Raw genomic sequence first — 26,599 nt, 5'->3', positions numbered from 1 at the left:
AGTGGTACACCAAACTCGATCAATCAGTGATTAATCAGTCATGACGCCTAGATCCAGCTCGAGCAGAGACAGCTGTACAAAATCACATGGAATGTGCGCTAGGCCTATTATGGCAAGGAATTAAACTTCAATTATACTTAATCAGCAGACCTACGCTGTAACCGCAAATACTTTGTGATGTACACAATCGAGTACACAGGCAAACAAGGAAACAACAAACAGGACCTAGGGAACAATGTAAATACACTGTACACTGTCTTTAGAAGTACACATTAAAATACCCAAGGTGAGAAACATGGCCAACACTGTTGTTACAAACATACTTATTAAAGGACACCCAGTACCGCACAATGTAAAGTAATGCAACCCCTGTTGTACTATAGTATAAATGGACCGCACACTGCATACAACAACAAAGAGTTCAACACAAAAAACAACACCATAGAGCAGAAGAGACAGAAGTTTGTCTTAGCCACATAAAGTGCACAGTGTGCAGCTGGGTGCAAACAGAGCATAGACAGACAGTGCAAAAGACAATAAATAGAAGAAAGACAACACAAAAAAACACAGGACACTTAGTGCTGAAAAAGAAAGAAAAGAACGTGTAATAGAATGTAAGTGAAATAAAATAAGATAAAATGAAATGGTGTAAAAAAATGTGCAAAAATACAACAGCAGCGGTTCAGGTAGTGCAAATAGAAATAAACATAAATACAACTATAGCAGCAGATGACAGGTTGAGGTAGTGCAAATAGAAATAAACATAAATATATCTATAGCAGCAGATGACAGGTTGAGGTAGCGCAATAAGTAATGAACAATATAAATTATGTGTGTGCGTATGTGTGCATCCACACAGTTGAGAGAGAGAGTGTGTGTTTATGTGTGAGAGAGAGAGAGAGTGTAGAACAGTTCAGTCCTGGGTGTTGAGGAGCCTGATGGCTTGAGGAAAGAAACTGTTACACAGTCTGGTTGTGAGGGCCCGAATGCTCCAGTACCTCTTTCCAGATGGCAGGAGGGTGAAGAGTGTGTGTGAGGGGTGTGTGGGGTCATCCACAATGCTGTTAGCTTTGCGGATGCAGAGTGCGGTGTAAATGTCTGTGATAGAGGGAAGAGAGACTCCGATGATCTTTTCAGCTATCCTCACTATCTGCTGAAGGGTCTTGCGATCTGAGGCGGTGCAGTTCCCAAACCAGGCAGTGATGCAGCTGCTTAGGATGCTCTTGATGGTCCCTCTGTAGAACACAGTCAAGATGGGGGAAGGGAGATGGGCTTTCCTCAGCCTCCTCAGGAAGTAGAGGCGCTGCTGGGCTTTCATGGTGATGGAGCTGGTGTTGAGTGACCAGGTGAAGTTCTCCACCAGATGGACACCAAGGAATTTGGTGCTCTTGACAAGCTCCACCGAGGATCTGTCGATGAACAGCAGAGAATGGTCATTTTACAATGGGCATTGTCTCAAATCAGCTTTACAAAAGAAGAGAAACAGAAAAAAAACATTAAATTAAATTATTAAACTATTTTATCCCTATTTTATCCCTAATGAGCAAGTCTGTGGCGATGGTGGCAAGGAAAAACTCTCTGAGATGATATGAGGAAGAAACCTTGAGAGGAACCAGGCATGGACAGTAAAAATGTAACTGTAACTGATTAATGTCCTTTCTACAACAGAAATCAATGGCCCATGAGGAACTATTAGGTCACTGTAGTTTTCTGAGTTCATTATAGGCACTAATTCCTTGCTAATTCACAAGCTGACAGATGTAATGGCAGAGCTGTGATGGTGTGAAAGTCCCCAAGTGGCTCTGTCCATGGCCAACTCCTGGGTCACAGGCTGTCCCCACAGATCTATCCACAGCATCAGTGAGCACCACCAAGTGACGAGACTCCGACCAAAGGTAGAGGCAGTGGTCACAGTGGAAACTCAGAACACTGGAAGCTCAGGAGTGAGCATTTGACAGACTGGCCAGGCCAGCACCAGATGCATACATATCAAACATAAACATATAAAAGGCATTACAGTGTTAATACTTACATTCACTTTTAGTGGGAACAGTGTTGTTGATCATCCTTTTTTGCCAGTGCATCGAAGTCTGGTATTAGTTTTGTTGTGGCAATTCTGAAAAACAGATCTGAGGTTTTCATCACTCAACTGGGATCTGTGGGGTGCTTTGTTGGTGTTCATCACACTAAAAGTCTGTTCACACACATAGGTAGAGCCAAACAACACCAGCATCCTCTGTGCCAACTTCTGTTCCAAGATGGCGCCGGTGAGGTCGGCCGCCGTCACGACTGTTCCGACCCCTCTTTCTTTGTTTTTGTCTTTTAAGTTAACCTACAGTACTTTTAAACCGGCAATTTTTTCCAAATGGAGTGCATTGAGTACAATAGAGATACTCTTATTTCTATTGGTATACAATGTACTCACAATTCGATGTTTTTAACTCCGGATCCAAGCTGGCCGAGTGAGATCCTGAGGAAGAACAAAGGACACAACCCGAAGCGGCAGCCCCGGGGGAAACGAGCCGGCATCAGGAACAGTCTGAGAGCCCATGCACACCACACACCTCTGCCTAGCATCCTGCTCGCCAACGTCCATTCACTGGAGAACAAGCTCGATGACCTCAGGGCCAGGGTAAAGTTCTAGAGAGACATTCGGGATTGCAATCTCTGCTTCACTGTGTTTAATAGTGAACAGTAGCTGGTGCAACAGCGCGAGCATTGTTCCTCTCACACGCTCCTGCACACCCAACCTGGAACTATTGACCTATCAAATGTCGTCCTTTTTATCTTCCTCTGGAGTTTACATCGGTCACAGTCAGCGCCGTTTATATTCCACCTCAGGCGGACATGGACACTGCTTTATGCGAGCTGCATGAAGCACTCATACAACACCAGATTCAGCACCGGAACACTGTGCTTATTGTGGCGGGGGACTTTACCAGCACCAACCTCAAATGCACTGCACCAAACTTTTACCAGCACATCAGCTGCCCCACCAGGGGTGAAAGGACACTGGACCACTGCTACACTACAGTTAAAGACGGCTACAAGGCACAATCTTGCCCACTGTTTGGGTTGTCTGACCATGCCGCCATCTTCCTCATGCCAAAATATAAACAAAGGCTCAAGCAGGAAGTTCCGGCTCAGAGGGAGGTCTCACGCTGGACGGACCAATCGGTGGCTGCTCTACAGGATGCTCTGGATGACGCAGACTGGGACATGTTCCGGCACAGCTCTGATGACATCAATGTGTTTACGGAAGTGGTTGTGGGATTCATCGGGAAACTAGCAAATAATACTGTGCAGAAAACCACCATCAGAACATTTCCCAATCAGAAGCCGTGGGTGGATAAGACCATCCGCGATGCTCTGAGATCTCACACCGCTGCCTACAACGCAGGACTTGCGTCGGGTGATATGACCTCTTTCAAGGCTGCGTCATACAACGTGCGGAAAGCGGTGAAGGATGCGAAGCAGCGCTACGGGAGAAAACTAGAGTCACAACTCCAACAGAGTGACTCTAGGAGCCTGTGGCAGGGATTATGGACAATAACGGACTATAAAGCACCAACATCCGGTATGATGAATGTGGAAGTGACTCTGGCAGACGAGCTGAACACCTTCTATGCTTGCTTCGAGACTGCAGCTAATGATGCTAAAGCTAATGCCATTGGCTGTAGACAGGAAGAGAATGCCAACACCAATGCGTTCATCATCTCTGAGCATGACGTGAGGAGAGCCTTCAGGAGAGTGAACACCAGGAAAGCAGCCGGACCAGACGGAATCTCAGGTCGAATCCTCAGAGCCTGCGCTGACCAGCTAGCACCTGTGTTCACAGACATATTCAACCTCTCCTTAACCCAGCCGGCAATCCCCACGTGCTTCAAAGAGTCCATCATTGTTCCCCATCCTGCTTCCCTCAACGACTATTGCCCTGTAGCCCTGACCTCAGTAGTGATGAAGTGCTTTGAACGGCTGGTCAGAGACTTCATCATCACTTCACTACCAGACACACTGGATCTACTACAGTTCGCCTACCGCCCGAACCGCTCAACCGGCGATGCCATTTCCCACCTCCTTCACACATCACTCACTCACCTGGACACTAGAAAGGGGAATTATGTTAGAATGCTGCTTGTTGACTACAGTTCAGCATTTAACACTATAATCCCCTCCACACTCACCAGCAAGCTGGAGCACCTGGGACTCAGCCCATCTCTTTGACAGTGGATCTCCAATTTCCTAACTGGCAGACCACAGGCAGTAAGGATGGGCAGACATGTGTCAGCCTCACTCACCCTCAGCACTGGAGCCCCCCAGGGTTGTGTTCTGAGCCCCCTGCTGTACTCTTTGTACACGTATGACTGCACGGCCACTACCAACACCACCAACATTATCAAGTTTGCTGACGACACTGTTGTGGTCGGATTGATCTCCGACAACAATGAGATGGCCTACCTGGAGGAGATTAAGACTCTGGAGGACTGGTGCCAGTGGAACAACCTCCACCTTAACATCAGCAAGACTAAAGAGCTGATAGTGGACTTCAGCAGAAAGCAGGAGAGGAACTACCAGACCCCTGTGATCAACAACATCCCAGTGGAGAGAGTGGACAGCTTCAGATACCTTGGTGTTCACATCACGCAGGATCTGTCATGGTCCTGTCACATCAACACCGTGGTGAAGAAGGCCCGACAGTGTCTCTTCAACCTCAGATGCTTGGAAGACTTTAGACTGCCTGCTAAGGTGCTAAGGAACTTTTATTCCTGCACCATAGAGAGCATCCTTACGGGAAACATCACCACCTGGTTCGGGAACAGCATGCAGGACAGACAAGCTCTTCAGAGGGTGATACGATCAGCTGAGCGCATCATCCGTACCGAGCTCCCTGACCTGCACTCGATCTACAACAAGCCGTGCTGGACCAAGGCCAGGAAGATCGTGAAGGACCTCAGCCATCCCAACAATGGTCTTTTCTCTCTGTTGAGGTCAGGGAAGTGCTTCCGCTCCCTGAAGGCCAACACTGAGAGCCTGAGGACAAGCTTCTTCCCACAGGCTATACGGTCTCTCAATCAGAACCTCAACTGATTAGACCTACTATGCTCCTACACACGTGTTGGAACTCCGACCCAACCACACCGGACATTGCACATTACAGGACTGTGGCACACAATAAACACACAATGTACATCTGCACATTTGCACATTTCAAGACTGTGCACACAATACAACACAAACGTACATGTTGCACAGTCTGCTCCCATTTACATACAAAGAGGACTTTTGCACATCTGCACTTTAAAGATGGACAATACCACTGCTCTCATCACCTCATTCCACTTCGTGACCACCCTGTACTGCTGCTGTCTGCACCTTGGACACCTTGGTCACTATTGCACACTACATACACTACATACTACTTCACTTTATATAATTTTGCAAAATTTTGTACTGCTGCTGTCTGCACCTTGGACACTATTGCACTACACACTATTCACTTTATATAATTTTATATAATTTTGCATCACAGTTGTTGTATTTTACACTTTCTGTATGTACATTTTACACTTCCTATATACATATTCTATCTTATTTTATATTCATATTCTATATACATATATACATACCTTACTTTATTTATATTTATTCTATTTTATTCTTACTGTGAACTTGTTTTTATATTTTTATATTTTGTATTTTAGTATAATCATATTCTTATTTTTATATTTTATTTTTATATTTTATCCTTGTCTTTTGTTCTGTCCTTATTCCTTTTCCTTTTCCTAGGGTCATAACAGTCGTGTAAGCATTTCACTGCATATCATACTGTGTACGATTATGTATGTGACTAATAAAATTTGAATTTGAAATTTGATTCTGGATGTTTGGAAATTTGGCTTCGTTTAATGAAGCATAAAACTCATTCAGTCTAAGAGAGTTGAACTTCTCCTTTAAGACGGTGTCACATTGGAGATCAATGAGTTCCAACTGCAACTCCTGTGGCGCCGTTTCAGGGTCTTGTGTGAAGGGACATGACACCAGCTGAAGTGATTTGTCAATTTTTCCAAAATCAGAGAACCAACGGCAGAATTCTCCATGCAGGTCGTCCAGTGATTTCCTGTATTTTTTCACGTGGAGGGGCCTCTTTCAGCGTAGCCATTGTGGGGAACTGAGCGAATGACTTATTCGACATTTACTTTGAAAATAAAGCTAGCTTGGTTTCGAAGGCTCTGACGTTTGTAAACATTTCATGCACGAACTTGTCTTTCCCTTGTCGCTTCACATTCAGCTCATTCATGTGTGTCAGTATGTCCACAGCAAAAGCTAAATCACAAAGCCAATCTGTGTCACTCAGCTCGGGAAAATCATCAGCTTTCTCAAGTAGCTCCAAAAATGAGATAATCTCCTGTTTGAGCTCCCACACTCGTTGACATACTTTCCCCAAACTTAACCAGCAGACATTAAAGCAAGTAAAGCAAGTCCTGGTGATTGGCGTCAGTTTCTTCAAGAAACTTAATAAACTGACGATGCTGAAGTCCCCTTGCTCGAATAAAGTTAACGAGTTTTACAACTGTCTTCACTACGTGATCAAGCTGCAATACACATGGATTTACACAGTGCTTCCTGGTGGATTATGCAGTGTATGAAAATTACCTCCTGCTTAGGGTTGTCCTCTTTCACCCTCTCCTGGATTCTTTTGAGCAGCCCGATGTTTTTTCCAGTCAGATTTGGCAATCCATCTGTGGTAACGTTGGCAAGCGTACTCCAAGGTAGCTTGTGCCTCTTGATGACCCCCGACACTCTGTCATACAAGTCATCTCCCCACGTTTTCCCCTTTAAGCCTAGTTCACACTACAGGATTTTAAGCCTGATTTAAGCCCGATTTGCAAATTAACAAGCTCGCTGACAGATCGGGCTGTGAGGAAAATCAGCGGGTGATCAGCGCTCAGCAATCTTTGTGTGAACTACTCAACGACGCATCAAAGAGGCAAGCTGACGCGTTGCTGACACCTCGCAGACAAAATCCAGATATCTGGCATGTTAAATATCTGGGACGGTCGGCCGACTCGACATCACATGGTGTCACTTGTAGCTACGACCTCCAGCCAATGAGAGAGCAAGTCAACAGAGTTGAGGTCACTGTAAGAAAAGCAGCAGCAACATGGCTTCAAAAATAGTGTGGACACAACATTTATTTTAATAAATTAACATTTATCTAGAGCGAGACTCCTGCTGATGTCCATTTTCAAAACAAACCTCTACCGAAAGTCTCGCGCCATTTCCGGATCCACCTGTCGTGTGTGTGTGTCGGTGTGCGATCCCTTTTGTGGATCATTTACGAAGCGTGGCGTAGTGTGAACACCACAAGGACAAAAAGACATACAGTGAAGTCATGTAGTCTGAACAGCAAAGCGATCTGCCGATGGTTAAAGTCTTGTAGTGTGACCAGGCCTTTAGGGATTCCATGGCCAAAAACTCCTCCGTTATCTCAAAATTGTCATTAATCCCTCTGATAAAAATTAAAAGCTGAGCAGTGTCCTTTATGTCATTACTTTCATCCAGTGCCATGGAATATAATGTAAATGACTCCGCTTTTTTGTTTAGCTTGCTAGCTAAATCTTCATCAATTAGCTCAACACGGCGAGTCACTGTCCTGCGTGATAAGCTAATTTTTTCAAATTTGTTCTTGCTCTCAGGACACAAGATACCTGCTGTCTCTACCATGCACTCTTTGAGAAACTCATCTTTGGAGAAAGGCTTGCTGGTCTTTGCTAATTTGAATGCCAGCAAATAACTTGCCTTCGTGTTTGATTCTTGGATGGCAGTTTGTCGGATAAAGGTGTTTTGCTGAGCCGGCAAACTAGCTGCCAGCCTCTGAGCGGTAGCCGTAGCCATCCGTTCTTTCGTTGACTGGTTGTTAACGTAATTAGCATGCTTGGTGGAAAAGTGATGGCTGATGTTGTATTCCTTTAAAACCACAACGGTTTCTTGGCAAATAAGACATACAGCCTTTGACCGGACTTCAGTGAAAAAATATTTTGTTGTCCATTCCTTATTAAACACTTGGCACTCACTGTCGACTTTTCTTTTCTTTGGCCCACTCATTGTTGCAGATGGGTTCAGAGCAGTAGCAGAGTAAAAACAAAGAGTAGCTCGGGCTCCGCAAAATCAAGTCAATGTATCACTGCACCTAATGTGCCACCTAATACACCAGGCATTACAGGACAAGGTCAAATGAATGCAGTCATAATTATGATATGATTTGGACAATTCTGTACCAATCTTCGGCGGGCCGGATTAAAAGGACCAAGGGGCTGGATGTGGCCCGTGGGCCGTAGTTTGCCCACCCCTGTTCTATGCCCATGAACCTTCCAGATCTGCTCCTTCAGCTTACACGTAAACATTGAGACTGTGTCTGAATCTCGAACACTAATTGGAGGGCTGTTCCATAACTGTGGGGCTTTGAAAGAAAATGGACTAACTGGAGCTTGTTTATGCTCCTACTGGAACATCCAGACAGTAAGGCATCAAACGTCAACCTTGATATGCATATAGAAGTCACCATCTAGGTCTACAAGCTGATAATGATCAGTCAAATAAGACCTGAGCCAGTAGAGAGCTGTTCCTTTAACACAAATAACATGTTCTAGCCTATCTAGTAGAACAATGTGGTGTCAAAAGCTGCACTAAGATCGAGTAACACCAGTAAGGAGACACAACACAGATCAGAAGCCAGTGACAGGTCATTGATCATTTTAACCAGTGCTGTCTGTGTGCGGTCTAAATCCTGACTGATACATTTAATGAATGTTATTCCTATGTAAGTATGAACGTAACTGCTGTGCTACAGCCTTTTCTAGGATCTTGAAGATAAAGAGCAGGTTTGATATTGGTCTATAGTTAGACAGTTGACAGGAGTCAACTTCCAGTTTTTTAATCAGGGGTTTGATAACTGCTAGCTTAAAAGATTTAGGCACATAGCCAGTGCTAAGGGAAGAATTTAAAATTTTGAGAAGGGGTTTGGTAGCTACTGGTAATAATTGTTTAAGGAAAGACGTGAGTAAAGGATCAAGAATGCAGGTTGACAATTTTAAGAGGAAATTAGTGAAATTAGATCAGGCTCTTGAAGGGGAGTAAATCAATCTAAGCTCTGATCAGAAATAGTTATATTATTTAAAGGATTATCTACCAAATAATTTGGTTTTAAATTAATAGTCTGAATTTTTTGCCTGATATCATCAATTTTTTCATTGAAGAAATTCATGAAGTCATTGCTGCTGCATATAGATGCTGGTTGTTTTTCTACAGTGGTCTTAATCCTAGTTAGTTTTGCTACAGTACTAAATAAAAATTTAGGATTGTTTTTGTTATCTTTGATTAGGGCAGAGAGATATGCTGATCTAGCAGTACTAAGAGAATTTTTGTATCTCAGAAGGCTTTCTTCCATGCTAACCGAAATACTGCCAATTTAGTTTGATGCCATTTACGATCTAGTTTCCTAGCTGATTGTTTTAAAGGTCATGTGTGGTCATTGTACCAGGGTGCTAGTTTCTTCTCTTTTTCCTTTTAAGTGGAGCTACAGTGTCTAGGGTAAAGATGTCAAACCGTATCCACAAAGGGCCAGTGTGGGTGCAGGTTTTCATTCCAACTGAGCAGAAGCCACATCTGATTCCATCTCTTTAATCAACTGATCTTGGCTTTCAGTAGACTCAGGTGTGGCTTCTGCTCGGTTGGAATGAAAACCTGCACCCACACAGGCCCTTTGTGGATACAGTTTGACACCCCTGGTCTAGGGTGTTGCAAAACATTGACTCCAGGTAATCAGTCGCCTGATCAAATTCAAATTACGCTTAATACGGTAACGTGGCGAATTGCACATCTCGTGTCTAAGGCCTAGTCCACACGTACACGGGTATTTTTTAAAAATTTTAAAAAAAGTTTTTCCTCCTTCATTTTAAAAAAAAATCTCGTCCACATGACAACGCAAAAACGCGGTCTGAAGCGCTGTCAAGAGCATGCAAAACCAACAGGTGGTGATATAATCTCAACCGTAAAGCCATGTTGGCCAATCAGAAGCCTGAGATGCCGACTTCTCAAGCAGTGTTGCCAGATTGGGTTTCCACCCAATTGGGCTTCTTTTGAATTGGGCAGGTTGATAAAATCTGGGCTGGTTTTTGATGCAACTAGCGGGTTTTTATTTTTGACTATAAACATGATATTTTATTAATTTTCTATTCAAACGAATAAATAAAGTATAATATGTAATGTTGGTGTTTTAATAATATGGTTCAGTTTAGCCAATAACGTTCAGGAGAGTACTGTCCAGTCAGACTTCAGTCTTGATTAGTGGGTTGTTGTAATCATTCTACTCGTTAAACCGATATCACACAGTTATTAATTGTTACAACTGTTTGTTATTGTATTAGTTATAATGGTATGCATTTTGGGCTCGTATTTTTTTTTTTTATGGGTGGGTTTTAAGCTGTAGTTGTCTACAGTCTAGTTTTGAGTTTTGAGTTTTATTAAAGGAATTTTTTGAGCAATCATGTTTTTTCCAAGCAGATGTTTTATGTTTAAAACGACTTCCATATCCAGTTCTTTTAAGATACTGAAAAATAAAAATAAAATATTCATTTCTCGAGTTATTTTGTAAAATATCTCCTGGCGTCACTGAAGTCACACGTGACGTATGCGGAACTACAGACCCAGTGTTTAATAGTGTGGAGAAGAAGAAGACCGCTCTGAAGATGTTGCGTGTGGAATGACACAAAATAAAAAGATAGAAAAATTTTTTACAGGCTGTCGCACATGACCACATTAAGCCTGATACTGTTGTGTATTTGAGTGCCATTTTGTTGTTGTTATTGTTGTTAAGAATCATCTTACTACAATAAAGATGAATTTGCTGCTTCTCATCCAAGGCTGAAGAAGTTTATTTTAGTTTTATAGATGTAGTGAAGTTTAGCTTAGCAGTTTAGTTAAGTGTTTAGCAATAATAATTAATTGGAGAAGACTTTGGACCACCCTGTAGTGTGTCCACTCAGAGGGGGACTCCGAGTTTCAACATCCAACACCTAAACCAATAAGCTACCACATTGTCGAAATGACAGTAAAAGCCCCTTAAGTTGACCTCCCTGTCAGAGGTCCCCACATGTTATAAAATGTCCACCATTGCTCCCACACCAAAGTAACCTAAAGTAACCTACTTGAATGATTCCTTTTGTTATGACCCCCTTAATCAGCAATTGTTTAGAAATGCTTATCAGAGATTACATCTGCTCTGTGTTGCCTGCCTTACTAGGTCAACTGTGGTTTGCTTACAGTAGCACCTTTAACACCATTCCCTCCTACCTGGACAAAAACAAACACATATGTAAGAATTGACTTTGCAAACTACAGCAGACTCTCAATAATTAAGCCCTGCAGAGCTATGTCCTCAGCCCTTTACTATACTGCTTATTCACCAACAACTCTGTTTCCACACACAGCTCCAATGCCATGGTCAATTTTGCAGATGATACAACAGTGGTAGGTCTGATCAACAATGATGAGTGAGCCTACAGAGAAGAGGTAACCAGACTGTGTAGCAGTTTCTTTCCTCAAGCCACCAGGCTCCTCAACACCAAGAACTGAATCTGTATCAACTCTCTTTCTCACACATGCACACAAACACACACTCACACACACACCATATGAACTGACTTACACTTTAAATGTTTACGTTTTGTATTTGCACTAATTCAACTACTGCTAATGCCATTTTTGCACACTTCCTACCGTCACCTACTGCTTCTATTTATATGTTTACAAACATATATGTTACTAGATACCACTGGTTTTACAGTTCCTTGAGTTTGCACATTTTATTTTTCTGTGTCCTATACTGTCTACTGTTGTTTTTTTGTATTTTCTGTTTCTACTTTTCTACTTTTTTATCTTGTCTTGCACTGTTTGCACCTGGTTGCACATGCAGCACTTTATGTAGGTAGGACAAACTTTCTGTCCCTAGCTCTGTGTTGTTGTTTCTGTTCTGTAGTTATATGTTGTATTTTGTCTATGTAGCACCAGGGTCCTGGAGAATTGTTGTTTCAATTCACTATGTACTTTGTCAGCTATGTGTGGTTGAAATGACAATAAAGCTTCTTGACTTGACTTAACTTTTCTGAATTTTGAAGTCTAAACACAATAATAAAAAAAAAGATTAAAGTTATGCTATAAACAGCCTACACCACATTTGTACAACTAAACCGAAGAGTTTCTGACAACTCTTTCAAAACCTGTTCCCAGATAAGTATGCACTGTGCTCTCTTTGTGGATGAATCTGCCCCCACCTTTTTGTGAATGTGTCCATGTTGCAATATTTTGGAGAAAATTCCATTTGTTTATATGCATATCTCTTTTATATTTTTTTGTGGTATAAATGTTTTACATGACTTTTGCAGCTTTTAGAAAAGTTAAAAGATTAATTTTTCCATTAATTTTTTTTAATGCATGTGCCTCCAGGATCTCTAAAGCTTTAAAATTCATCACATTGTTCTTGTTCCACCTGATGATGTTTAATGTCTCCGACAACCTCTAGTCCTATTTAGACACTTGTTAGCAAAGTCTTAACTGTAGACCTTATTTCAAGTATTTACAAAAACCCAGAAGTGCAAAAATGCTAACTAATTTTTGGGTTGTATGACTGATTCCTGTAGCACTCTGTTAAGAGATTTGATTTGATTTAATAGGATTCTAACTGTATTACCATTTTTAAAACAAACTTCAGTCTACTGAGCCTGATACATAATCACATATACCATACGATATTTGAAGATCAAGGCTGAAATTACTAGCCTAGGATTTGATTTTAATTTCTGTATAGTTATGCAAATGCAATTCTATTCATTCTTTTAAACCCCTTTTTCTCAAAACCTGGTCTATATCATCCAAACCAGATGTGTGAAACTAACCACAGTATCTTTTTAAACTGTTGCTTATGCTACATCATAGGGCAGTTGAACAAACAAAATGCTAAAAGTGTTAATTAGGGATTTTACAGGATCCAAAAAAAAAATCCCCTGGGGTACATGATTGTTCTTACCTTCAAAGTTCTTGGGACCGAGAATGGTCACATTGACTAAATTAGGAGCAAACTGGATGCAGCAGGTTGCTCACACAGAAATTCCTTTACCATCTTTATTCATATTATCCTGGTTAAGGTCACTATATTTTAAACTACCACCTGTTTTGATAAATAGGTGTTTATTTGAAAATGTTATGGGCAGAAAATTATTTGGGAGTGGACAGGAGTAGGATTAAATAAGCAAAATAATGAAATAAAATAGTTAATAGTGTTTCTCTGACTCAGTGTCAGCTCTCACACTTTACTGTAAAATCATTCTGATTGAATAGTTATTATTTAAATTATACTATAATACAAAGTACAGTTAAACTACTACCATACAACCATATGTGATGTTTGATATCTATATGTTAGTTTTTATTGAATATGATCCCAAACATAAGCAGAATTTTGAATAACCTCAGAATTATCTTTGGACTTTTTAAAAATTAACATTTTCCTAAGTGCAAACAGTATGATTATAAAGATGGCAGCACTCTGCCAAATAAAGAATCCCTCGAAAGAAATCATTGTTTCATTCTTCACAGCACTACAACAGAAAGAGTACATAGTAATACTCATTTGGCATATGGCAAATGCATCCTGTAATATTAAAATATTTATTGGGATGAGTAATATTTGCCTACATGCTTATGCAGGCAACTTTTGATCTTACCTTCCAAAGAGATCATAACAGCAAGTTTGAATATTTGTATTAGTGGTATTGAAGACAAAAAATTTTAAAACATCAATACAATCTAGTTGAGGATGTGAAAGGAGGCCTGGAAGTGGACAGAGAATATAATTGTTAAAAGTCATGAACATTCCGAATAGACTTGCTGGATGCTTCACACTTCAAAACCTCTGACCTCTATTTAAAAGTCTCTAAACTATGTTAACAACAATATAAATATATTATATAAAAATCTAAATTAAAATAACTTTATACTTAGTTTCAAAAATACATTATTAAATTTAGCTGATTGACTTGATAAATATGTTAAACATAAACTCAGCAAAGAGTTCCTTTATAGCAGTACACTTCACCAAACAACAATGCAAAAAACTTAACAAGGCAGTAAAAATAATCCTGTATATTGTTCTTGCTTAACCACCATAAGTCATAACCATTAACCAGTGATAATCTTGGATTCTGGGTGGAGGATGATATGACAATCTTGATATGACTCTGCAAAAAAATCTGTTATCTGTTTTTACAGAGAGATCGGTGTATTGTGATATGAAGTGTCCTTTCATCCACCCATATTGATCATGGGTGATGACCCTGTTTCAAGCTGGTAGTGCACACTTTGAAAGCTATTACCTTAAGTGAAACTTAGTAAACGCTATTTTGAAATGGTAAGTACAGCATTATGAATGAGACAATATGTAAAAAGAACTTTTTAAATATAATGTAAACCTACACAGCTAATGTATTCAGTATTTAAACATATTTAAATATTCACTGTCAATCATCTTTCTATTTATTGCAATTAAAAAAAAAATGAAAATATTAGTATAGGTGATATACTTTTCATTTAACATATTCTAAATAAGGTATCCATTCTTGACTGGGTTCAGAAAACGGAAATGGAAAAAATAAGACAAAAAATGGAACCAGCCTGAAAAAAGTGTGCTATGAAAGATTTTTTTTGCTAGATTCCCCACCATTAATTCCACAATGAATGCAGTGAAACATACTTTATTTACAAATGTAGAGAAGTGGATTACTTTTTACGTGTGCATTTATTTTAACCCTCTATACATAAGGAAAAATAAATATAAAGTCCCATGGCACACGTTTGCTTAATATGAAATAGACAATTACAATTAGCTTTTTGTTATCAGTATATGTATGAGTATTGATGAGCTCCGAGGAACTAATACTTATACTTACTCTAAAAATGAACATTATTGCATCCCAAAATTAATGCATCCCTACTTAGTATGCTTCAAAGATTTTTATGGTTATAACATGCTTACTAGACAAGCACTAGTAAGCACTTCTAAGTCATATTTACAATCTCAATGTCTAGGGCTTAGTATATTCTCGATATGTTACACTGTACATTAGCTGATTATATGAAACTTTGCATTCTCATTTGTACGTTAATTTATTTTCCTATTTTGTTAATAGCATTTTTTGCCTTTTTGAATTATGCTATACTGTATTGCAATTGACAGGATATTTTAGCTATAAAATGATAAATTCTTAGTCTGATTGTCATACTAGCTCAGTTCCTATGAGTACACAACATAGTAAATAGTTATATAACTAGTAGTCCATAATGACACAATTTGAAGATTGCACAGATGGGAGGTGATGTGAAAGTCAGATTACTTATACCCCTATAATATTATACAAAACTGAGATGTCTGTGAACGGTTGTGAAATTGCAGTTGATTAGCAGTTACAGTGCTTGTGTGTATTACTTACCAGCAACAGAAGCATTAATCAGGGACACACAAGTGCCTGTGAGCAAGGCTCTTAGCACTAAAGCAGAAATATCACTTTTTCTTCAAGGACAAATGGAAGCTGTGAAAACAAAAATATTGACATGCTCATTATCAACACATAATTCTCATGATTCTTCCGGCTCACTACATTTTGTAACCTACAGTTAATATTTACCACCTTGCCTGTAGAGTCTTAAAACATTTTAAAATAAAATTTCAAGATGAAAGGTAATAAAAAATGTCTTAAATATACTGCTGTTAACAATTTAATATTTAATTCTGAGCTTACAATTTATGCCCAATTTAGATATCATTGAAGCCTAATTTGGGCAAATTGAAAAACTGGAGTAGTAGAGGCTGATGGAGCCAGAGTCTGAGCAGTATTTACAGCCAGTGTATCTGTGCCTACCCATGCTTATGGTTGTTGACATCCACCCTTCTTCATACTGGGAGAGAATAAAAATGGAAGGAATAAAACAAGTGCAAAACTTTGCAAGTGCAAAATGGGAATTATGCGTTGCTGTATCTAGCAATGGTAGAGTTACGTATAGTATATAGCGTTATTTATAAATTATGAATATATTTTTATTTTATTTAAATATAAACATGTTATCAGGCCATACAGTACTGCATAATTTAGATGAGTATATTGATTTTGCCATTTTCAATAAAAAAAAATATAATGAGTAGTAATGAATAATGAATGTAAGTAGCTAATGTACACTGATGGCAAACAACAGTGGCAGTCAACACAACATAATTTTTGGGAAAATATATTGCTGCTCTCCATGACTTTCATCTGACACCTTCAGCATTTACCCATATTTATATTGTTTAAAGAGAAGTGGCTGGCGAAGTTACAACAGTAAATTGCTTATAAATTTAATTTTTTATACAGTTAATCTGATGTATGTTGCAGACCCTTTGTTGGTCTAGAAGTATTTTAGTATGGCAGGACTGGAAATTGTAATATAAAAACTAAATGAATATACATTGCTAAAAAATGAGAGAAACACTTTTTAATCAGAGTATAGCATCAAGTCAATTAAACTCCTGGGATATTGATCTGGTCACTTAAGAAGAAGAGGGGGTTGTTAATCAGTTTCAGCTGCTTTGGTGTTAATGAAATTAACAACAGGTGCACTAGATGGGCAAAAATGAGACGACCCCCAAAACAGGAACTGTTTTTTAGGTCACATTTTTTCCCTACTCATCTTTTCTCACTGTTTTTCAGTAGTTTTGCATTTGGCTAGGGTCAGTGTCACTACTGGTAGCATGAGACTTCATCAGGGTGGCCTGAGGGCCCAACATCTTCTAATGGGCACTGTGCTCACTGCCCAGCACCATGGAGCTCGATTGGCTCGATTGACCAGAATTGACAGGTCCGACACTCGTGCCCTGTGCTTTTCACAGATGAGAGCAGGTTCACCCTGAGCACATGTGACAGATGTGAAAGGGTCCAGAGAAGCCGTGGAGAACATTATGCTGCCTGTAACATCTTTCAGCATGACTGGTTTGGTGGTGAGTCAGTGATGGTCCTAGGAGGCATATCCATGGAGGGACACACAGACCTCTACAGGCTAGACAATGGCACCCTGACTGCCATTATGTATCGGGATGAGATCCTTGGACCCATTGTCAGGCCCTACACTGGTGCAGTGGGTTCTGGGTTCCTCCTGTTGCACGATTGATACCATTAAATGGCCCCCATGCTTGCCTGACCTAAATCCAATATAATACCTCTGGGATATTATGTTTTGGTCCTTCCGATGCCGCCAGGTTGCACCTCTGACTGTCCAGGAGCTCAGTGATGCCCTGGCCCAGATCTGGGAGGAAATACTTCAGGACAACATCCATCATCTCATTAAGATAAATACAAACACATGGGGGCCATACAAACTACTGAGGACCATTTGAGTTGCTGCAATGAAATTTCAGCAAAATGGACTAGCCTGATGCATCATTTTTTCACTTTGATTTTTGGGGTGTCTTTGAATTCAGCCCTTGTAGGTTGATAATTTTCATTTCCATCAAATGATGTGGCATCCTTTCGTTCCTAACACATTACGAAGTCCATATTAGTATAGATATCCAGCATGATATTTTTCCCCATTGAGATTTGATATGTTTTCAAAGTGTTTCTTTACTTTTTTTTGAGCAGTGTACAATACTGCTTGAAAGATATAAAGTAAACCCAATCAAACAAATGAGATAAAAATATTATACTTAGTCATTTATTTGTTCAGGAGAATTATCCAGTATTACATTTCTGTAAGTGGCAAAAGTATGTGAATCTTTGTTTTCAGTCTCTGGTGTGACCTACTTGTGCAGCAATAACTGCAAGTAAAAGTTTCTGGTAACTGTTGGCAACAGCTTGGAGGAATTTCAGCCCATTCCTCAGTGAACTCTGCGATGTTGGTGGGTTTTACTTACATGTACAGCTTGCGTCAGGTCCTTCCACAACATTTCTATTGGCTTGAGGTCAGGAGTTTGACTTGGCTATTCCAAAACATTAACTTTGGTCCTATTTAACCATTCTTTGGTAGAATGACTTGTGTGCTTGGGGTTGTTGTCTTGCTTCTACCGAGATTCAGTTCACTGACTGATGTCATGACATTTTCCTTTAGAATTTACTCATATAATTCTGAATTCATTGTTCCATCAATGATGACAAGCCATCCTGTACCAGATGCAGCAAAACAGGCCCAAACCATGTTTCACAAATGGAATAAGATTTTTATGCTGGAATGCAGTAGTTTCCTTTCTTAAAATATAACGCTAGGTTTTAGAGTGCTCTTTGTTGGTCGACCACTCTGGGGAAGGGTAGCAATGGTCTTCTTGCTTCTTACTGTGGATTTGTGAAATCCAAACTCTTTAGAGATCATTTTCTTACCTTTTCCAGCCTGATAAGTGACAACAACACTTCCATGAACATGTTTTGTGAAGAGATGAACAGATTTTGATTGATAATATTGGATCATTTTCCTGAATAAATAAATGACCAACAATTATATTTTTCTCATTTGTTTTTTGGGGATAACTTTGTCTACTTTTGGGACTTGAAAATCTGATATTTATGCAGAAATATAAACAATTCTAATGGTTTCACAAACTTTCAAGCACCACCATATAATATATCTTGCTTTTTTGGCTGATCCTTTTCTAATAATCTTCACAGAGGTTCAGATTGATAATGTTATCTAGCAGGTAGATAGATTACAAGCTAGCTTAGGCATCACAATGAGCCACATATTAGGAAAACTGCAAGCAATTATCTGATGAGAGTTGTTATACCAATTTGCAACAAAACAAGCCATGGCTTTTCCACAGAGCTGCCAATGTTGTACAACATAATCTCTTTGATACAAAGTTCAAAAGATGTCAAATGAAGTTAGCTGGGCAATCGGTCTCATATCGTCATACATATTTTGAATATATAGTCTATATACTAATTTGATAGGTATAGTTTGTGAAGTACTTCACAATATGCAAATCTCATTTTTTACATCTATCTGTACACATAGATTATTACAATTACAATTATACATTTACTATACATATACAGTACATTTCATATTTACTGAATTATTAATAGATTTCTGCAAGTTTATCTCCAAATATTTAACACTAAAGCTTAATAAAGCTTAATGAAAACTGGACCATTTCATACTGTACTTATTTCATTGAATACCCATTTATGAACTTTTAGCACATTAATTTTTTTCTTAGCTTAGATGTTTATGTAAAAGTTGATACTCACACATTCCTCCAATCACAATTCCATCTGAACTGAAGTTTGCAAAGCCACACAGAGCATAGGTGCTGATGATCTCTGACCTGACCTTAAATGACAAACACTATGTACTATAGGAGGCAATCACTTATACTGCTTTTTATCATGTTTTTTTTCTTAGTCATGTATTATCATAAGATAATTTTAAAGTTTAATTAAGTCAAACATTTAGTAGATAGAGAAATATTAATATGTTTAGGTTAAATTCCGAATGTATTCCTTCATATTTACATTTGAAACACAACATACTGTGGTTAGATTACAATGGATTTCATATACTTTGGCTTAGGCTTTAGAATAGACAGAATAGAACAACTCACTGAAATGTATTTTCCCATTTCTGTGCTGCCATTTAATCGATTGTTTTTCAGTTCTGCCAGCTTCTGATAAGCTATGAATTCATTAAGGAACAGTTTTGTCCCAATAAGTTCAGCCACAATGAAGCACTCATCAAATGGTATGCCCATCATGAAGACCACAGGCATGAATACATATGAGCAGATGAGCTAAAATGTTGGAGGCAAATATCACTTTAACATACATCTTATTACTTATTAGCTATTATAATGAAGTACATAGTGATTGCAATGATACTGGACCTCAAATGTGATGTCTGGATATCCCACCATTCCTCCCAGCCAGCTCAAAGCTGCACTGATAAAAGCTAAAATGGCAAGAAATCCAATCCAGTTGGCAGCTATGTTAGCCACAAGCCCAACAGAAGCAGATGCTCCAGCAGAAGTAGCCTCCAGGATATTCTGCTCACCACTTATGAAGAACAACAAATAGACAAATAAGTGCAGCTGTTGGACAAATTTCACGTATTAGGAACATTATTGTGTCACAATTGTTTGGGAACTCACCCGCCTTATAATTTGATTTTGTCTTCAGATTTAAATTTGCTCTCTTCTGTTTCAGGATATGATAGTTTGGACATGGCCAATGCACATGGTGCAGCCATTACAGAAGCAGCAATTAAAGAGGATGGATCAATCTGGGCAGCACAAAAGATTTTGAGAAGTGAACTGTACAATTTTTTGCCATTGTTCAAGTTATTGCTATTCAGTTGTTAAAAACTGATGGTACCAAATGGGCTGGTTTGAGTATTTTCAGAAACTACTGTTCTGGGAATTTCATTCATGACTGTCACTATAGTTTACATAGAAATGTGCTAATAACAAAAAACATCCTGCAACTATTGTAGAAAATTCTTCTGCCAAAGAAGTTCTTGAAGTCTGAGAGTTTTGATAGATTTTATTGAGAATATATAAATTATTATGAATAATGTACACTTTTTGTTCTCTAAAATGTTCTACATAACACCCAGATGGAGATCAGAATAGAATGGCCAGACTGGTTTGAGCTGACAGGAAGTCCATATTAACACAAATAATCATGATTTACAAAAGTGGTGAGCAGAAAAACATCTCAGAATGCACCACACATTAAATGTTAAAGTGTAAAATTAGAAAGAAAAAATCCCCTGGTCTTTTTCTAATCTTTTTATGTGCCCATTATATCCACAGACCTTGTTCTTGGCTGACCAGAATGGAACCTGATATAGTCTTCTGCTTTTGTAGGCCATCCACCTCAAAGTTCAATGTTTTGTGCAGATTGAGATGCTTTTCTGCTCACATTGGTATGAGATTTCCTATGAACTTTCTTCCACATCAAAAAGGCAATTCCTCACACAGAACTGTCACTCACACAATGTTTTTTTTTTTCTCTTGTGACTGTTGTTTACTAAAATCCGCTGTGTCAGAAATACTCAAACCAGTTATTCTGGCACCAATACCCATACTGATGTTTGATGTGTAAAATAACTGAAGCTTATGACCTTTATCTGCAAGATTTTATGCATTGTACTTCTGACACATTATGGCTGTTAAAATAACTCCATAAATGAGCATGTGTAAAGGTGTTTCTTATAAAGTGAATGGTAAGTATTTTTCTGTGCTCCAGCGATGTTGAAAAGATGCTTAATCATTACTCAATAAAGAAATGAGTGACAATTTTTCTCACCCCAAATGAAATGAAAGCTCCCATCACACTGACAGTAATTGTGGCAAAACCTCCAACAATGACAGCATGGATCTCAGAATTGGTCATGTCTTTTAAATAGGGACGAATCAGCAATGGTGCTTCTGTCTAAAAAAAAAAAAAAAAATCAAAGATGCACCTCTCAATAATTTCTTTGGTGGAAAAAAAGTTTACTTCAGTTCATATTAAACAAATAGTAAAAGGCAGTAAAAGGCACAAATTATGCATTTATCTGGTTGTTAGATAATTACATTAATGGGTTTAATGAAGAGATTACAGGATTAAATTTATATAAATTAATAGTGCTAAACATGATGTCTGGTTAGCATAGCCTATTGTAAAGCACAACGCACAAATTTAATTCCATCTCACTGAAATCTATTTTGAAATTACAATGAATGCATGCATATTATCAGAATGTATTTTCCCTAAACAGAGACTCCTTCTTTTACCTAGTACATATAATTATACTGAGTAGTGCAATAATTCTGACATTTAAAATAATATGTATTATGTTACCTGTCCAACAAATATATTCCCTGTAACAGACAGCAATTCTGTAGGAGAGGTACCCATTGTTATCTGCATAATCCAGGAAATCTGTAGAGACAGACAAAATGTTCACAAATACACTTATTCCCTGGATATTAGATACCACAATATTATACTGAATCTCACCTTAATGATAATCCATTGCATAACACCAAGGAAGTAGAGCACTGACACAACACTGCTGAAAAATATCACAATAGGCAAAGCCTACAGAATAATAGATATAATCAAGTCTTAGTTGCTTTATAGATCACACAAGAGCAGTTTAGTAGGTGTTCTGCAGAAAGCTGATCCTCACTGACCAAAGATGCCTGATTCTACCAGATTGCCAAACACAAAAAAATGAGCCAGTATGGGTGTAGTTTAAAAACGTCTAAAAAACAAACAAACAAACAAACAAACCAAAAAAAAAAAAATTATATAAGTATATAAATGAAATAAATATGTACAGTAACTGTAGCAGTGAATGTTTTTAATTATTTATTATAGTTATTTAATTGTTTTATACATGTAAATTTTACATGTATACTGTTTCACATGCATGCTTAAATCTTCATCTCATACTGTTTAATGAAACAATATGGCAAATACTTTTTATTTTGAACTTATATAAATGCCTTTAAGACAACAGCAATAAATAAAGACAATTATTTAAATCAGTCACCCTTAAGAGCTCACTGATTTATATGTAAAATCATTTGCTAAACCTGGATTTGTGCTCCCAGCCATTCGAAAGCTTTCAAACCAGGCTCAGTTCTTATGACAAACAGACCCATGACAAATTGTAAACCAAGTCCCCAGAAGACTGTCCTCCAGCACACCTGTGGAGAAAGACCCAGAGTTTCTGTACATTTGTTTAATACCATTATAAAAAAGGGCTTATTACCTGTGGAGGTAAGAGCCAAGGTAGAGAGAGCTGAGTTTTGTGTGTGTGCGTGTGTGCATCTGTGTGTGAGAGTGAGTGAGTGAGTGAGAGAGAGAAAGAATGTGTGTTTACGTGCTTTTTAAATAGTGACGCTGAAAAGCAAATCTTAAAAAAATGTGTACAATTTGTGTAATGCAATAATTATTTAAAGTATTTTGGATCAGTGCTCACTTTATATCTGTTTGCAGAGAAGATGAACAAGCTGAGGAGAAAAAGACAGACACCACCAAAAGAAATGAGCTGCTCAGGGTTTTGCCTTGTGTCAAGTGCCAACCAAGTCACCAACAATCCTACCACCTCTAATATAAAAGCCCTGTAACATACCAAGAAAAGAAAACAAGTCTGGTTTGTCTTCCTAACATAGATTAATTAAGTTAATTGTTTTTGTCCTGATAAAAAAAACTTTTATATTTAGAAATTATATTTAAAGATCTGGGAATATATAAACAAGAATATGTGTGACAAGTTAGGAAAGGTTGAGAATTATTGTTTAGAGCAAAGGTAAAGTGGGTGTTGCCAATTCAGGTTTCAAAGCAGAAAAAACAGCTCATGTTCAAAGTACAATACTTACCATTTTATCCACCTGATGTTGGTTTGAAAACATCCAACGGCAGGCTTTAAGAAGTGCTTTATAGTATCTCCCTTGGTCCTTTTCACAAAATCATACAGTGCAAAAAACACTGCCACACTGGTCAGGACAACAAGAGCAATGGCTCTCATTCGAAAAGGTTTAAGGATGCAATAGCCATACTATCCATACACACCTTATAAATGATTTGGACTCTTTTTCTGATTATTTCTCTGCTATCCGAAAGTTGTGATCTGATATAGTTTCCTCCTAGAGACCCAAATAGCTGACATTTCATTATTTTGTAAATAGGTAAATTACACAATCACATTATTAGCAGATGGCAAATTCCCAGAGCACCTACCTCATGAAATATGACTATGAAATAAATAGACTATGAAATAGTCTATACGAGAATAGACATTATGGACTTGAGAATGAAAGGAGTATTCCCTAGACGTCGGATACAGAACTCTCCACACATCAGACAAATTAGGTTTGTTTATATATGCATTTAAAAAAATTTACTGGAATTGGAGCTAGCTATTTTTGTTTTTGTGGGGGATGATTTATCTAGATACGGATCTAGGACACAGTTGAAATGACCCCCTATTATGAGATTTGTATCTGAAATATTTGTGATTAGTTCAAACATTTTTTTGAAAAACTCAGGTTTGTCACAATTGGGTCCATAGACATTGACTAGTGTCAGATGCACAGAATATATTTCTCCAACCACTATTATCTATTTATCTGCAATAGTTGAATTATATTTAAATGGGACTCCTTTACGGATAAGAATAGCTGTTCCTCTAGACTTGGTAGAGAAATTGGAATGATATATTTGTCCGATCCATTTGCACCTCAGTCTGGCATGGGCGGTATGTTTCAAGTGAGTTTCTTGTATGAACATGATATGCGAAGACAACAATTTTAAATGGGATAGTATTTTTCCCCTTTTGACTGGTTCACTCAGTCCTTTAACATTCCAAGTCGAGAAGTTTAAAAGAGTTTCCTTTACATTTAGATTACTAACCATAACCCGTGATTACAACTGACATCTTAATCTGCTCCAACCCGTTACCCACAGATCTGCAGTCATTACTTTGAAAACCTTTAGCACTGACCCACCCTACCAACAGAACTTCAAATAAACAAACACATGTAGCTGTTACAGAAAAAAAAATGTACAGCACCATTAACCATGGAGTAGATGGCAATAAGAACGAGTAATAAAAAACAAAGGGCAAAAAAATAAGGCAAGCCATCCTCCGCATATCACCTCGTAGGGACTTCATTAGAGTCCAATAATTGTAAATAAAGAAACTTCGATATGATAACAGACCTACATCTCGGACTTGTAGTTCAAATTTACTTGTCTGTGCTAAACTGCTCAATCGCAAATTTCCACGCTTCGTCCGCGTCGGTAAAAACGTCTCACCCTCGCCAAATGTCACCCACAGCTTCGCAGGATACTGGATACCAAACTTCACACTGGGCTTATCTCTCAAGAACAGCCTGACTCTGGCAAAAGTTGCACGACGCTTGACCACTGCCGCAGGGTAGTCTCTGAAGCTCTGGATGGGGCGGCCTTTAAAAGTTAGCTTTCTTTGCGAAGCCACCTTACACATGATATTTTCCATGATATGACCGTGGTGCACTCTAGCAATTAACTGACGCAGGGATTCACTGTCATCTGGGTGATTCAATTGCAAGCAGCACCGGGTCGTCCTTCGCTGTTGAACTGCCTTCCTTCATGGTGCTCACGGCCTCGGTCGGACTTTCTTCCTCTGCGTTGTCTTTCTTACCTTGCTTCTTCAGCGGCATTTTAAGCAGTCAAATTAGTCTTGAAATTGAACGTATATAACGATATGTAAAAGCTACGGTATGATTAATGAGCTGTCTGTTGTCTCGTTTAATGAAATTTAAATGGAAATCCTTGGAGCTACAGAAAACACGTCTTACTCCATCTTTCACCCGGAAGTCCCCAAAATATATAATTTTTTTTAACGTGTTAAAGTAGCATTCTCCTCTGGATGCTACATTTAAGGTAGCCACGCCCCAGCGCCCCCTATTGACCAGGCGTCACTGACCATCAACGACTGCTTATGGCCTTTCTAGTTTTTTAAGAACAAGGTCTCAGCCATGGTGGACAGTAAAGTATCTTTCCTGGGGTTTGCAAACATTTACAGGGAGTTCAGCTCCATCGCCCTTCCACTCATTGCTCTATTAGGGAGGGTCCAAACACCTAGCATGGAATCCTACAGGAGATCATGCCATGACACAACTAAAGAAAGCATTTTGTGTTACCCCCAAACAAAACAGGCTTTTCACTGTGGAGGTTTATGCTGCTGAAACTGGAGTGGGGGCTGTGCTTTTGCAGTGCTTTGGAGAGAAGACCAAGTTGCATCCATTGGCCTTTTTTCACATAAGCTGTCCTCAGCAGAGCAGAACTATGACATGGGAGACAGGGAGCTGTTGGCTGCATGTTCTGCAGCTCCAACCCTGTGGTCTGGGCACAACTCGCCTTGCCACACAGCTCATTCCAGTATTTGCTTGGCTACCAGACCCCACTCCTTCCATGGAATGTCAACACCACTGATTTCCCTGCAGCTGATGCCTGGTTTGGATGCCACAACTAAGTGTGGGAGGCCACCCTAATCCATAAAGTCAGGGCTGACTACCAATGAGGCTCCACTCCTAGTACCATCCAAGAGACAGAGTCTGGCTGGCAACTGGAGACTTGAGGAACCCCACAGCCTGTAAGAAGCTCAGCCCCAGGTATACAGGCCCTTTCCACATCATCAAGCAAGGCCCTGAGGAGCAGTGCTGGGTAAAAACACAGACTCCAACTTCCAGCCACCAACAACACTCCTACATTCTGTCACCTGACTTTTGATTATGTTCCTTATATTGTATGTTTGTTTTTATATGTTTGTTACCCTTTTAAAAGCACTGTGTATTTAGTTGTTAATTTTGAGGTATAAGCTTTGTTCATGTGATCTGTGATGTAACAAAGGCCATATGTTTTTTTTTTGTGTGTGTGTGTGTGTGGGGGGGGGGTGTTGTTTAGCACTCCTTTTACCAACACCTATGTTTGACTGTTCACTCCCTGTCTGATCACTCCCTGTGACCTGTTTATGTTATTAAACCTTTACT

General features: G+C 39.0%; 1 pseudogene; it reads right to left on the bottom strand.

Annotated features, from left to right (window-relative positions):
- Positions 1-5,097: 5,097 nt before the first annotated feature.
- LOC131351500 (sodium/nucleoside cotransporter 1-like) lies at positions 5,098-25,267 on the bottom strand (annotated as a pseudogene).
- Positions 25,268-26,599: the final 1,332 nt, after the last annotated feature.

This window comes from Hemibagrus wyckioides, linkage group LG04, assembly GCF_019097595.1.
Source record: "Hemibagrus wyckioides isolate EC202008001 linkage group LG04, SWU_Hwy_1.0, whole genome shotgun sequence".
NCBI classification, from domain to species: Eukaryota; Metazoa; Chordata; class Actinopteri; order Siluriformes; family Bagridae; genus Hemibagrus; species Hemibagrus wyckioides.
The sequence above is the reverse complement of the archived record's forward strand: the minus strand, read 5'-3'. Positions and strand labels throughout refer to the sequence as shown.